Source organism: Lipophrys pholis, assembly GCF_963383615.2.
Source record: "Lipophrys pholis genome assembly, chromosome: 15".
Taxonomy (NCBI): domain Eukaryota; kingdom Metazoa; phylum Chordata; class Actinopteri; order Blenniiformes; family Blenniidae; genus Lipophrys; species Lipophrys pholis.
The window spans coordinates 16,461,542-16,476,809 of record NC_137642.1 but is presented as its reverse complement, the minus strand read 5'-3'; positions in this window follow the sequence as shown (position 1 = coordinate 16,476,809).

Here is a 15,268-nt window from a genome sequence, read left to right as displayed (position 1 = left end):
AAAACAGAACGAGTATCATGCAGGTGGAATGTCTTAGCAGCACCAGTGATGGGATCATTTTGATTCCTGTCTCGCATCGATAAGTGAAGCTCTCTTAATGCATATTTAAAGCCATGCCACTTTTAGTTTTACACATGATCTCATGGTCTTTACCATTCTTGGTTTATGTTGTAAATGTTAAATACGCTTCATCTACAAGTGTGATTAACAGTTTTTGAATCATTATTAATGGACTATTGGTGGTTACAATAGTGACTATGCAAAGTCATCAACAATGGAATAATTTTGGCCTTTTTCAATGTAATAACTTGCCAATACTGTATTAACATTCAGTCCAATGTGGTTCTGTGATTGAAATTGCATTGAATTATTACTTTCAAATAGTGTCCTCTGCAGCCAATAATGAAATACATTAACAGGGCTGCATTTTTGGATAAAAGCTTTGCAGTTTTGTGTTTTCTTAGAATGAATATGACAACTATCAACTGCAACTATTTCTATGACAATACAGACTCTACAACACTCAATATAGTTGTAACCACCAATACATTTTTTTACAATCATGACTAAGACTCAACAAGTTTGAAGCAATGTCAGTAAAATATATTGAACAAAGCTGCATGCAAACATCTGCTGATCTTTGTCAAAACTAATAAGTAAACCTACCATTACCATGATTTCTTCAATTTGCCAACTATCATATGCAGTCATTATTATGCCGTTGCACCATTTGGAGGAAAGAGGGTGCAATCACACAAGGTTTCTTTAAAGGCGCCGCTGCGTGATTGACAAAACAGTTTACAGACCCTGTCCCTGCTCCTGGCCCCTTTTCAGAAACAGCACTGATCTTTTGGAATGTGGTGAATCCACATTTGTTCACGACTATTGTATTCAGGTCTGCAGTTTTTTGTGGTGCATGTGTGGTAATTAATCAGAGCAAGGAAACAAAATCGTAGCACAAAAAAGCTGTAAAAAAGTAAGTCCTGCAGTAATTTTTATTCTGATAAGTAAACCTTTATGGATCACAGTGGCATTGCTGTGAAGCTTTTTATGGAACGTTCGAACAAGATTTTGAGATGAGCAATATTTACTAGAGGTAGCAAGGCATGGCAGTCGGTAGTTATGGCAACAAAGTGCATGATGCCGACTTGCTTTCATAAAATTACCAACAGAAAATGCAGCTGGGCCAGCGGCTTTCCAGAGAGATCCCTTCAGCTTTACAAATTTGTAAATAGGAGAGGAACACAAGGATTTGTGTGTTATTTGTGCTTCGTCTGTACCTGATTTTTCTCTCTCAGCTGGGAAGCTTCAGACGGCTGGTTAAACCGGAGTCTGGTTCTCCGTCCCAGCTGTATGATTGCACCTGGGGGCACCCAAAAAAGGTGAAGCATGAAAAATGTGGAAAATTACAAACTCTATTGCCATTTTGAACTTTACCATTTGGTGTAAATGCTAGACTAACCACTGAATTATGCATCGCTCTGTGATAAAGACTGGCACAGTTAAAATATGACATATTTCAACACAAATGCAGTAATGGTGCCGTCTGCCAGGAAACCTTTGGAGTTGTGGAACAGCATCTATAATACATTAAAGAAAAGGTGAGTAGACTTTGGCCACAGGAACCTCTGTCGTTGGGGGGATTGCAGTGACCCGTCTGTGCACTGAAGTCGGGTGAAACTTGACAAATGGAACAAAAGTTCTCATGGTGATTCATTCACTTTACTTCAGCTGAGAAAATCATCTGAGGTACACAATCCTTTAGAGGGTGGCCAACACCAGAGAGATGATTTCCCATAGTTCTGTAGCCTAACAGGACTTCTCAAGTTTCCTTGAAACCACTCTCCATGGTGGGATTGCAGTTATATATATATATATATATATATAGGACTTTCAGTCATATCTACAGATTTCCTTGCGATCTCTCCTCCATTCGCCTTCTCCACATTCAGTACAGCAAATACTAATCTTGCTACCGCTAATGACTTCTGACGAGTGACAAAGCACCTGAGACAGCAGCCCGGGATGGATTCCTGCAGCTTGTTGGTCTGAAAATTACTATCATTTGTTCAAGAAAATAGCTTCAGATGCAGTAGTTTCTGAGGGGGATATTGAATAAATTGAAAAGGTTATAAAGGACACTAGCAAAGCCAGGCCCTGGATTGCCTGGGTATGTGTGAGAGTTTTCTCTCTCTAAAGCAAAGCAATGTGGATCAGGCCCGAGTAAGCTACGTCTGCTCCCACTCTGGGAAACAGCCCCTGCTCAAGGGGGCCGGAGTTTCAGTTCGCTTTGCCTCTGTCCTTTGAAAGGTTAATGCCCCGGCCCACTTCAAACCTGTCGGCCCTATCAACTCCATCTGCCAATTAAATAGAGGGCCTGGGGCTTTGTCTGGAGCTTTGTCCAGGGCCTCTCGCCCTTCAAAATGTTTAGTAAGAGAAATGGCATCTGCCCTGTGGAGAGCTGTGTTCACAATCCACTCATGCCCCCAGTGTGTTGCCTTCGGGGAGCCAGGGACATAAAGTGAATTTCATTTGCAGATGTGATGTAGTGATCTCATATAACTGCATTCAAAATGAATGAAAATGTTATACGCTCCCACTAGCCCAATAATTGAAAATCTCGGAGAGAAATCTTCATTACTGCAGACATGCTTTGCTTTTTTTTTTTTTTCCTTCTCTCCCTTCCTTCAGGAATATCAGAATCAAATGTGAATTTGCAGAAATGCTTACCCCGAGTCAGCTGGCAAGAATTTGTGACCACGAAGCCGTTGACTAAACACAGTGCATCACCCTGAGGGAGCAAAGTCACGGTTCCAGCACGGCTCTCGAGCACACAATGTTCACCAAGGAGACCGGGTCCACGAACCACTACAACACAATTAAGAAAGTGTATATACCTCTGCAGCGGGTGAGACTGTCGAGATCGTTCTGTAATAAACTTGACTTACAGATATCTTGACCACATGATGCCTCATCACCACCTAGTAAGGTTCTGCCCTCCTACAGCAAGATTAAAAAGGTTACATTATAAAACCGCGCAAATAAAAATGGTACCTTTCTCATTTTTAAATGGTATTTAAATGATCTATTCACTCTTAAATAGAGGATTATCCCAGTGCTGAGCAAGTCTTCATTAAGGCTTATCAGATGAGGTAACTGGCAGTCGATGACCAATCCACTCCCCTCCTTCCTCAGAGCCACAGCATCCTCCTGTGGGGCGCAAGAGAGCATATCGCAAGAAAAAGAAACTCATTCAATTGCCTGTAGCTGCAATGGCACACAATATAAAATAAAAATGCTGACAGACATTTAATGGCAACCAGCAGAAAACTGAATTCTTTATGACTGCTCTTCCTTGCCCGAAGGCCAGGCAGAATAGCAGCGCTCCAACCATGTGTCGCCATGAAGCAGGAGAGTGGCTAACGGCAAAAGAGACACTATAAATCATTCAGATTATTGTGGTGAGAGTCTAACTGTACATTGTGTTCAGCTAGCGAAACAGACGCAATACCACTGTCCACACAGTCTCGTATACACAGGTGGGTTGTGGGCTACGCACGATTGCCTTTATCGGTACATAGTTACTGCCACTGCATGTTGCCATTAAAGTCACTGCCCAGATTGTAAAGTATGTCAACTTCACATAAGTGTAGCAAACATCAGTGGCTTCGTGTCATTTACAATGTGTCTGAAAGCAGCATGGCACAGGAGGTCAAGCTGCAGAGAAGTCCTGTATTTACAGGCGAGACCGGCAGACAGAAACATCTCAGGAATCTTTAATGCGTCGGCGTTAAAACCTGGCACATGTCTGCATAAATGTTCAATCTCATCGCATTCTCGTAATAAAGCAAAACGTATAAAATGATTTTCTGTAATAGTTATGAAATCTCTTGTTTGATGGGTGAGAGATGAGGAATAAGCTGGATCAGACCGAGTTAGTTCTGTGTTTTATTCTGTGCAGAAGGGTGGTCAAGTCTGAATGGGTTCCCCCGAACAACAGGGGCACAGTTCTCTTTCACAGAAACCTGTGAGTCGGGAGAGGGAGGTGTATCTGCTGATTAGAGCATGTGAGGTAAAGACTTTAACAATAGACTAGCCCTGTCCTTGATCTTGTGTGAGACCTGTAGGCCGGGGAGGGGGTAATATTTGCTTATAGGGGCACCCCCACTGTCACATTTTGTGAGCAGTGTCATTTCCAACCTCAGCGGGGCAGCAGAATACAGGCACCATTAATTTCCATTACATATGCACCTTTTACTGAAAAGTGATAAGTATAAAAATAGATTTAGTCTTTTGAAAGACATTTCTGAAGCCCAGGAAAGCTTGACTTCATACACCGCTTCGCTGGCTCTGACAATTGTTGCTGAAGAAATGCAACAGCATGAGTCACACAGCATGTGTGTCAGGGGACAACATTTATTTTACTTTGAATGAAATGTCATTTTGATATTTACTAGGTACTAGTTGAGCTTGGGAAAAAAATAAAAGATAAAAAATAGATGTGCATGTGTTCAAGGCTGAAAACCTTATTCCTCCCGGGGCAAGAGATGTTGCTGTTCAATAACCCAAAGTCTAAACCTGTATGGACGACCCTGCCCGTATTCTTCTGTGAAGCCGTTAGCCTAATGCCTCACATTGGAATGGATGATCAAACGTATGCGTGAGGCAGAGCAGAAAATCTCCCACGTGGAGGATTCAGTGGAAACACTCTGCATAAACCAGTTCCCCCATCTTTCAACCTCCCCCTGCGCCACCGACTAGACCAGCGCAAGGAAGTGAAGGACGTGTCCACCACCAGCGTCCGCTCATTCATTGGCAGCTGAGAAGGGAGAAATCCTTTTTTTTTCCCCCCTAATGAAGGAGAGGCATCGACCACAGCCCCTGTACTTAATTAAAAGGGATTTTTCACAGACTTCATTAGAGGTGAGGAGCAGCCTGGCAGATTAATGCACCATGTCACTTTCCTCAGACACCAGGAACAGATGAGATCCTCTTATTTTCTCCCCACAATCACGCACAGAACAGAAAAATTTGCTGGTCCCCCCCCACACCTACTCGCTCAGTACTCTGCATGTGCAGTGGAAAAAAAAAAAAAACGAATAAAAATTGCTTTCAGATTGACTCAGTTTCTGAAAACACTGCAATAACATCGGCCTACACCAGCAGCCAGGTTTGGGCCAAAAGTAGGCTTCCATTAAAAGCCATAATCCGTATTAAAGATTTCTATGATTTTCTTTCCAGCACTTTGACAGTTCAGGTTCACAATATACATTTCAAAACACCGATCACATGGTGCACAACAAATTGTCTTTTCGCCTCGTACACAGACGAGGTTTTGAACTGTGAAGAAGGGAAAACCTTTGCATCGACATTTCAGTGCTACATTAAAAAGTAAATTTTCTTCAGAGAGCCGTAGTTAAGTTTCCTAGATTTATTAAGAGTAAGATAGCCTACAGATCAAAAGCAAATGCTTGTCCCATTTTCCAATTGGCATGAAGCCTCTTGTGATCATGTTTCACCATTAACTCACAACAGAGATTTGGCACAGCGTTAGTTTTTTTTTAAATTTATTTCATACTTCCCTTTATGTTATTTGTGAGCATATGCAACATGAACTGTCGCGTAATTAGTTTGATGTGTATTCAAGCCAGCAGCATGTTAACATGTGTGGCACTTGTTTAAAACGGGAAAGGGTTCAACCTGAAAGAAGGACTTCCGGGAACCTAAATCAAAAATGTTTTTCTACATTGAAGCTTATGGAGAATTACGACTCGTATTTTAGCATGTAGCACAAGAATATGAGAATTGGGAAAAAAAAAAAGTGTGGTTTCATGTCAAGAATATGGTTTAAAAGAAAAGTGCAGGCCAACATACTGAAAGCAACATGTGTTGCCAGGCAAGTCGCAAATATCACCAAAATTCAAGTGATAAAAACAAAGTTCATTTTTGAACTATAGAGTATTTGCATGCAAAAAAAAAAAAAAAAAAAAAAAAAGCCTGCTGCTGATAATATAGTAAAGGTCATAAAATGCTACAATGACTGATCTATAACTGCTGACACTATGAGTTAAACTGAGATTAAACAGAGCAAGGCTTGGAGCATTTAGAGTTTAAACTGTGCTGATGGTAGCATGTTTGAGAAATACAAAAAATAAAGAAGCCGCAGTTAATTTTATCCTGCTGAAATCACTTCATACCATTTTAAAGAAACCTGAAAGGGACGTTTGAGAGAATAGAAATGCAGCTCCACTCTCCTGACCTACTCGCAGAAGTGTGCACGTACAGATATACACGGGATATGCTCTGCAGTAGCTTGTCATTTTATTTCACCCCCTTTTTTTTGTTCTCTCAATCTGTTGTCACCTCTGTCTGGTAGAAGGCTGCTCTGGAATCCATCTCATATTAATTACTTTCTCTTTCCCACATGCCCTGTAACCAATCTGGGAAGCTGACGCTGAATAACTTTGCATTCTAAATCTGCTTTGAATACAGAATTCGAAATTCTGTTTACACCGCTCTTGGTCAACTTGTCTCCTTAAGGCCAAAGCAGAAATCTTTCATCCAGCTTTCAGCAACAACATCGGCTGAATTGAACACTAAATTATTTGAGACAGAGTTGGCGGAGACACTTCCTAATTTAAGAGCCATGTGCTGGTTAGAGCAAACGCACAGTGTATGATGCCATACAGTTGAACACAGAGGTTAGATCAGAGTCACTCATATCAAATGGCGCATGTTAAAAAGTAGAACACCTAAATTCTACCGCGATTATGCTTTTGTTCATCAAGTGCATGTTCCGAATTTCAAAATGGCCAACTTCAAAGCGAGTCCAGATGTTGATCTTTCTACTGAACTTAGGAATCCCTCCCATAATTCCACACCCAAAGACTCCACCTTAATGTCTGTTAGCGATGCAACACAAGCAGACAGAACACAAACGCAAATAAAGACGAGCGTCAAATCCATGAAGTCATTCGTCAATCACGTCGAGGTTCAGCAACGCCTGTGGGCTAACCAGTAACTCGTACAGCGGCCTTTTCACCAGGTGTCATCATGCATAATAACGGAGGCAACTACACGGTTGGCCACAGCTCTGAAAATAAGTCATATTTCAGCTCTTTCAGTAGAGATGGACAATGATGTAATTGAGCAAAAAGTAATCACCACTTCAACATGTAAATAGATTTACAACACAAATGTTAATTTACAAGCTGGACAGTCCAAAAACAAAAGTACCAGATGTCAATAATCAAGACCTCTCAATTAGGAGCAGTTGACAGCAGCTAATGAGTTCCAATACATGCTCACAAATAAAAGACTGTCAGGCCAGTAAATGTCACCTGCTAACCACCGCGCAGAAGAGAATATTAATTATCCTGCACATATATGGCTGTCCATCATTGATACGGTATTTAAAATCCTTACCAAGCATTTTTTTAAATATGGCTTTAGAAACAAATTTATGCAGAAATCTTTAGCCTATATATGATAATAGTTTAACCCTGTGCACAGGCTCTTATTAGGAATTAACTTAAATGTGTAATGAGGGAGAAAAGAAGTGTGGCTGCACTTCTCATGACTGGAAAGCTTAACTGATCAATACAATGAGTCCCGAACAAATGTAATCTGTGTCATTTTAAAGATTTTGCCTGGATCCATAAAGGAAAAGTTGTTCAAGGCCAATTGTGGGTTAGCGTCACTGTAATATTTGTTGCACTTTGGAAGCATTCAAAGAAGCTGTCATCCTGCCTGCACCTCAGAGAAGCTGGAGATATATTTGGGGAGAAAAAAAAGGGGGGTGGGGGGGGGGGGTTGCTCGTTCTCTTGTCAGGCCTCTAAACCACCACAATATACTACCCTTACCATCATAAGAGTGCCATTTAAAAACAATTAAAAGAAAAAGAAAAATATGCCAGGTTCATTCTACTTCCATTTTCACTCCCTAAATTCTCTGTTCACAAGACTTGCAGTGACACCAGGTGGCAAGAAGTGATTACTGCAAGCAACTGACATCCACCAAAAGTGCTTCTAGGAGCAACAGCATGTGTTGATGGATAGTGGTAAAATCAATTAAGGCAACCTCCACAATCTGTCTGCTCAGTGCCCTTCTGTTTAACTTTCACCAAGTGCCAGGATTGAAATGCTACAATTTTAAACATCATTTCTCAGTTGGTTTGCCAAAGCTTCTCATAATTTAACTGAACATGAATGTCTCATATTTTATGTTAAACTGCATTCAAGATATATGGATACCGACTTACAATACAGGTAATCAAGCACTTATGTGTAGACACTGATCCATCATAGTATCATTGAGTTCATGTACAGAATCAAAAACTATTGACCGTTTCCCACTTGAACAATTAAAAAAAAATCCTCAGCGTAATTAGGCAAAGGATCTTAAAGCTTAAATGCATAAAGTTGAACACCATACCTGCAGAATGCTCTGTGTTTCTCCCCATTTGCTGGTCCGCTCTTTGGTCAGTGCAACAACCTTGGAATAATAGCAGAAATAAACATTTACACAGATAATCAACGAAACATTTTCTCCTGTTGGCAGACGGTGACTCGCCTTTGCCTCATTTTGATGCAACTCCTTCACTTTCACAGGGGAGGACTTTTCCTGGACTACCTGAAATAATATTGAATGCAATGCACCACTGAATAAATGGTTGTTAACGCACATACTGTGGTAACCTTGGTGGACTTTGATTAGAATTCTTAACACTTGCAGGACCTGCGGTCTTTCTTCTAGCAGTTGTTGGAGTCTCTTGACTTCGGCCTGCAAGTCTCTGATCACCTTGGCGCTGCCACCTTCATTCACCGTGAGAGAGTTGACGATGTTCTTCGCTTGGTTTGCATAGCGCAAAGTGCTCAGGGTCTCCATGTAGTTCACAGCAGCAGGAGAAATGGCTGGTGGGTCAATTCAGCATGAAGGCACGGTTGTAAGAGCACAAGAGGAAACAAACTTCAATGAATGTGGTTAACCTGCATTAGAGGCAATAACAAGCTTGAGTAAGCAGCTTGAAATACGTTTGCATTGTAGTACGCACTCGCTATCATGGTGGTCAGAGCGTTCCCACCGAGGCTGTCTCTTAACAGCCACGTCAGCACAGAGTTTCTGTAGGGAATGAAAGGCTGCTGCTTCTTTGTCGACTGGTCTCCCACACCAAGGTCAGCTAAAAGGGCACATGGAAGGAAAATAGTAAGTCCAGGAAACGATGGAAAAAAAAAAAAAAAAAAAGTCAGAGTTTTAATTGTGACGGAGGTATACGCCATGTTTCTTTGCAATGACCGTGGTTAAATCAAAATTACAATCTTTCCATAGAAAGCAGTCATTTACCATTATTGATTTTATAAGCTCAATAGCAGATAGACGTTTTGTCAGAGTGCGTCAGTTGAAATGTTTACCCAGAGCCGAGATCACACTACCCAAGGTGGCCAGGGATTTGTTAATATTGGCTCCTTCCTTCAGTCTGACGCCTGTAGTGCGCGTGGCATCAGCTTTCTCACTGCCTGCCAGGTCTACCAGGTGGATCTTACTGAGCGTCTCCCGAGGCAGATCTGCATCAAACCATGCCTTTGGCACGGAGTTCAAACAAGGTAAGATAGAAAAACAGAGGGACACTTGGGCATAAGAGGTTTTAATACAAAAATACTTTAAAACATAAACAAATGTTATGACAAATTATCAGTACAAAAAAGGGGATACATTGACCCAATTATAATACAAACTTTTGTCTTTTTTTTTTTTTTTTTTTAATTCCAGGCAGCAGGATTGTTTGAGGACTGCAATTTACCTGAGTGAACCTGATGGTGAAGATGGCGTGGGAGCGGCTGCTCGAGGCATTCATACCCGTGGAGGCTGTGGTGCGGTGAGCATTACCAAGAACGATGAGGTCCTCTATGTCACTGTAGTCGTGAACCAAATGCTTGGATAGATCTACAAATGAGTCATGGATTAACATTGGACCATTTCGACAAGCTTAAGTGATCGGAGAAAAAAATACATCAGAACATTGTCTTACTCTCTACATACGGTCCCTCCTTTGGGTGCTCCCTGACTCTCAACACTGCACCCTCCGCCAGTGTTTTCTTCTTCAGGAGGTCCTGCACACGTTCGTTGTAGATCTCAAGATAACTGGTTTCAAGAAGGAAAACACTTGAGGCCAGAGAGAAACTGATGAAGGTTTCAGCATGGAACAAATTATGGACAAAACAACTAACTATGAGAAGAACAGCACAGTGGGTTCAAAGCCCAAATTATTGTTCTGATCATATTGGTAATGAATAAACAAACGTATGCAAAGTAGTTTTTGGCAGAGCACTTCAAATCAAAACTAGGTGTGCGCAAGACGCAGAAGAACTGAGTGGATGATTCAAAACAATGTCAGGCATGATGCAATTAGGCTTTAAGAGAGCGTGACAGTACTAAAGTGGACGGGAGCACATCCTGTGGATGTTTCCTGGCATGTGTTGAGTGCAGGCTGCAATATTCAGTGTGGGGTTTTCCAAATGACGAGAGGTTGTGCTGCTTACACGACTAAAACAAGGGTTATTGCATGAATGGCCTCAGGACACAGCAGAAAAACTGACTATATAAAAGACCAATACTGTTGGCTTTTTCCAGAGTCCCTCCTCGCTGATAAACCTGAAACGTAACATTTACGGCTTGAACATAACTAGAATTAATAGACAGTGACTATGTACTTTGAAACATAACTTTGTTTATCTCAGTGATTAAATGTGAGGAAAAAAAAACACAACTCCTTATATCTTGCAAAACACATATTTGTCAAGTCATTTTTAAGTTTTATCGTTTGTCAAATACAATCCATTTCTACAGTTGAATTAAACTCAAATAATGTGCCTGCAGCACACATGAAGCCAGATGGTAAATTAATGGGTTCAGAGGCACAATAGGCTTGAAAGCCTCAATTTTATCTCCCAACATCATCATTTAGAAGACAAGCTGGGACATGGAACAGTTATGACAAGACTACGTATCATTTGGGATTCTGAATATTATTCAAGTACAGCAATGAAATCATAGTCTTCATTCCCTTGACCAAGATATCTAAATCAATACTAGACTCATTACTGGCCACTACATGAGGTATTTGAGAGACCAACAAAGCATCAATAAGGGTTTTAGGCGCTGCCTTTATTGAGATCGTAAGTTTTTAATGTTCATTGGCTCTGAAAATTACAATGGCACAAGTGTGAAAAAAAAAACAACACACATTTAGAAGCAAATGAGGAATCAACCACTAATTAACAAAAAAGCAATGTCTTTTTTTTTTTTTCAAAAAAAAGGAGCTTCACTTTTAATTTGAATTGGGAAGTTACAAACAAAAAAAATTACAGAAACCAGGACAAGACACTTGTGTGCCACTTTGGGATCATCACAGCACCTTTAGTTCCCTTTATCTAATACAAATTTCCTGTTAGTTTCACTATAAAAGGGCAAATAATTCTATGCCATATCAACTTGAAATTGCTGAAGCTGTAAAGATGTTAGGTTAAGTGCTGACCAAAGCTTGCTTCGATTCTTCCTTATTTCCAACATCAAGAGTTGTGTCTTGCCAGTAGAAGAATGGTTTAGTGTGCCTTCATTGACTGGGTCAATACTGCTGGTATGTTTTGATAATTTAAGGGACGTCAAACCAACACCTGGGCTTTAGAGACAGTCATATATTTTACAGTCATTAAGAAATACCTTTGCAGTTTGCATGACATCCTAGAGGATCTAAAAGGCTCTACCATTTCACCTCTCTCATATATATATATATATATATATATATATAAAAATGTAATCCAGACTGTGCTGCCACCTCCTTGCAGTTTTGCTGGAACAGGGCAAACATCGACTGGTAATCTCGTGGAGCACAATTTTCAGGGATGCTTTCTGTGAATATCAGCTGAGAAAATTGTCCTTAAGATACTGCTGAGACAACCTGCAGACTGGTCTTTGTGCGTTTTCAGTCCAAACAAAGCTTTATGCACAGCCGCCAGCCTTTGGAGAATGAGAATTTTGTGAACTTCAAAAATATCAGGAGTTTTAACAACTGGTTTATTATTCAGCAGAGACTTTATGTCTGCATATTTGATAGTTAATTTATCTGGAGTGTGGGCTGGCATGCAGGTTTCCCCAAGAGGGCGAAATTAGAAACTAGGGCTCCTGTCGAGAGCTGAGCTGTAACAACCAACCATTCTTTCCTGCTCAATAGGAATACATCTCATTAAAAATGAAGTTTGCTATTGATAAGATACTGTTCATGCTTTGTTTTAAGTCAAGTTTGTATTTGTGTGCATTGTGCTACAACAGGGACGCAAACTAATTTTTTGGTTGTAAAGAAACCGACTTTCCAAAAACGTGAAGCAATAGGATTGTATGCTTCATATACACTAACCTTCATCCAATTTCCCTCTGGAATTAAAGTATTTCTATTTGAAATTTTCTTATTGACCCCTCACAGGCCAGTCAAGGAGAGTCACAGGGCTACCTGTAGCTAAATTGCCCAGGTTTGATTTAGTGAACAGTTTTTTTTCCCCTTTATGAAAAACTCAAATATTTTTCTAAATTGATTAATTCACTTCAGTGTGAAAAATAAAAAATATTACTCCATGACATGACTTAAAATTGGTGCGCCAACCCTTTTTGGCTTGAAATCAATGTTCGCTGAAAGCCGATGTGTTGGAAAAAAAGGGGGAATAACCTCTGCAAATGGAGTTTCCCTTTGACTTGGATCAAATAAAAGCCTGCCCGATGTTGTTGTAAGCTCTGTGAAGATGTGCTATATCAAACAAATGCAATATTATTATTAAAATACTACCAATATGGAGCGCGAGACCTTGAGCACATACAAGCACAAAACAGTTTTAATGTCTAGTATGACCTTACCTGACCTCCGTATGGAACGTCACAGCAGCGGTCTTGCTACTTTGAGCCATTTCCTTGTACAAGCCCTCACAGATCCTGGGGATCAAACCTTTGTCTTCCTGATACATGGAAAAAAACAAAGATTTGCATTTACAACACACTGTAGTTATCAATAACTTTTTTTTTTGCAATGTTGGCGTCCATGCTACGCTATAACTACAACTCAGCACATGCAAAGACTGCTGAACACCACAAACAGCAGCTCATCTGATACAGAGTTACTGAGGCATAGAAGCAATTCCAGTCTGAGCTGCATGCCCTCTTGTTTTAATTACAAAGTAACAGATAGTAAGCATTAAGAGCCATATATAATTATCTGGGATGTTGACAGCAGCTCTGCTGATGACCTTGCACAAGTCTCCTGGTAGACGGGCAGAAACCTCACCGGTAATGTGAAATTTCCATTGCTGTGCAAGGTGAGGAGAGAGAGAGAGAGAGACGCTGTAGGAGGCTGCACTCATCAAATTTTCTGATTAGTGGAGGGAAACAAACACTTCTGATGAGGCTGCTATCAGTCAGTGTCTAATGTGGTGAGAAGTCTGCACTGTGCTCGCGCTCCCGTTAGCACCAAGCAGGTATTCTGCATTGTAAGCTGGGTAGAATTTGTGAATTTTCGCGACACCCAGTGTGCCCCTGCCAATTGTGGGACTAATATGCGAGGCACATTTGGCATGCACATTGGAAATGACCTATGAATGTTTTGAGGACAGCTGCTTCTCAAATTCTCCCCTCGGCTCAGAGACGCGTTTCGCTCATTGTTAAGCCTTGTGGATGTTTGACCTTCACAACACGGAATGACATATGCTCCGAGTTCAATGGAAAAAGACCGCTCTGAAATTCTTCTGCTGAGAGAAATAGCTCGATGGACGGCATGTACCTGTCAAAATGACTTATTCCACGGAAAATGAGAATAATCTCTGTGGTGTGTTCAGGAGTGGAAAAATAACTGGTAAATGACCACTGTACTTCAAAGAAGCTTGTGAATTTACCAGTTTTTACCAATGCAAATCACATAATGTACTGAATCATGTATTCATGGGAGAGAAATGTTCCCAAATTACAAGAGTAGGTTAGGTCGTTTATCAATAGCTTCTGCTGTTTTTATAACTTGGGGGGGGGGGGGGGGGGCACTTACATCTATAAAAGGTGTATTGTTAGAAGTCTTGCTTCACAGTCAAATTATCCATCATTCTGTGGATGGGGTTTACGTGTTCTCCCTTGCTGCATAAATGTTTTCTACTAATTGCAGGTGTGAACATGTGTGATTTTGTGTCCATTTGACCGGTGAAGGACTTTGAACCTGTCCAATGGCGTAAACTGGGATTGGCTTGATCACTCTGCACCCCCCAAGCTCGATAAGATATTATAGAAGATGGGTGGCTGTTGTATGCAAGACACAAATTGAAGCAGATTCTTTTTGTTATATGAGAGGAATACTTGGAATAAAGTAAATTTACACCAAATAAAAACTTAAAGAGTAGGTTTTACCTCATGACCCATCATGGTGTGGGTTTTTCCTGAGCCCGTTTGCCCATATGCAAACACACAGGCATTAAAACCTTTAAATGCAGCTTTAAGGACATCAGACCCCAACTCTTGAAAAACCTATAGCAAAAGGGAAACAAAATTAGATAAATGTGTTCCATTGAATTTACAAGAATTCAAATATATAGTTAAAAGTGAAAAAAGAGGACAGATACCTCCTCCTGGGACGCAAAAGTTGGGCTTTCATTGTCAGAGGAGTCGTACGAGAAGTCATATGTGAAGGATTTTCCTTTGTCCTTCAGCTCGCCCCCTCGCACAGATGAAGGCTACAATTTCAAAACACACAGCCGTCTCTAATAAGTCTCCTTACTGCAGTGTGGCACGTTATACTGTGATATAAGCCTGTACCTTGTGAATGGACGTCGTGTTCCCGTTCACATGAATTATCCTTTCAGATGAGAGCCTCTTTTCTCTGTGGAAGTGGGATGTCAGTGGCGTCTCACAGTTTGGAAGCTGGCAGGAATAAAAAGCTTTAATTTTACAGACCTTTTGTTCAGGGGACGGACTCGGACCGCGACTCGCACTGAAGACATTATTACTCCAAAGGACAGGGAACAATGAAGCAGCCTGTCTTGTGTCAGCCTATTTCACAGGCGATCATCACACCTGAGGCCTGTCCTCCCTTTTTCACTGCTGCACACTGCAGCGGACCAATACCTCATCAGCACGTTAGATTCTCTTAATTTAAAAAGAAAAAACACATTGGGATGATAAAACACATATTTAAATGAAAAAATGTTTGGTATTTTTCCACTTTGTGATTAATTTGAACAGGTAGCT